This window comes from Limulus polyphemus, unplaced genomic scaffold, assembly GCF_000517525.1.
Source record: "Limulus polyphemus unplaced genomic scaffold, Limulus_polyphemus-2.1.2 Scaffold98, whole genome shotgun sequence".
Classification (NCBI taxonomy): Eukaryota; Metazoa; Arthropoda; class Merostomata; order Xiphosura; family Limulidae; genus Limulus; species Limulus polyphemus.
Genome location: NW_013665708.1, coordinates 167,941 through 168,887, shown reverse-complemented (window position 1 = coordinate 168,887; position 947 = coordinate 167,941). Strand labels below are relative to the sequence as shown.

Genomic DNA, 947 nt, shown 5'->3' with positions numbered 1-947 from the left:
GGCTAGCACAGATAGCCCTCGTGTAGCTTTGCGCGAAATTCAAAACAAACAAACAAACTGTTTTAGCTATGGTTTCTATTTCATCACTCGATGTCGCTTTGCAAAGAGTATTTTTCTTCTTTTTTTTTTCTCCCTCGGTAGGTCATCGGGAAATTTACAGATTTATGACATTAAAATACGTGGCTCAATTTCCCATGGTTGACAGAGTGAGTGCAAAAAACCTATTGTGTAGCTTTGTAGCTTTTATCTTTATTGTCCAGAGGCTCTTAATTTACTTGATACCTTATATAGTTAAAACATTTTATCATAAAAATTGCTCACGATATATAATAATGAATTATTTATAAAAGCTACACAAGACATTACATAATGCGGTCAACACAAATTGATTTAAAGACGGCTTATTTAGTCTTGTTCTAGACTGTATATTTCAGTTTCGAGAGTCCGTGAAATTGACCGGGCGTACCCAGTCTGTGAATCCGTGGGTTTATTTTTCACCACCCGTTGCCGCAAAATCGTGCTCCTTCTATTCGGTCAGACAAGATTAGCTGGTGGTGGATGCTGTTGACTAGCTACTCTACATCTAGTTTACCTTTTCAGAATTATGGACGGTTGGATTACTAATAAAAAAATGAAGCAACTAAAATAATAAAAAGAGAGATTAAAAATAAGTTGGAGGCAAAAAGACACAACAAGTAGCACCATGACAGAAACTATATGTGGATCTGTGATTTCGTAGTGCCAGGGATACATATAAAGCGGGAGACAAATAGTCAAAACAAGTAGCATCAAGACAGAAAATATATGTGGATCTGTAACTTCGTAGTGTCAGGGATACATATAAAGCGGGAGACAAATAGTCAAAACAAGTAGCATCAAGACAGAAAATATATGTGGATCTGTAACTTCGTAGTGTCAGGGATACATATAAAGCGGGAGACAAATAG

The 947-nt window shown here is 36.4% G+C and overlaps 1 protein-coding gene across 2 annotated transcripts in view; it reads left to right on the top strand.

The window, feature by feature from the left end:
• The window catches only part of LOC106469609 (BTB/POZ domain-containing protein kctd15-like), a 57,743-nt gene that overhangs the window by 54,816 nt on the left and 1,980 nt on the right, over nt 1–947 (top strand). The gene's annotated exons all lie outside the window — the stretch shown is intronic.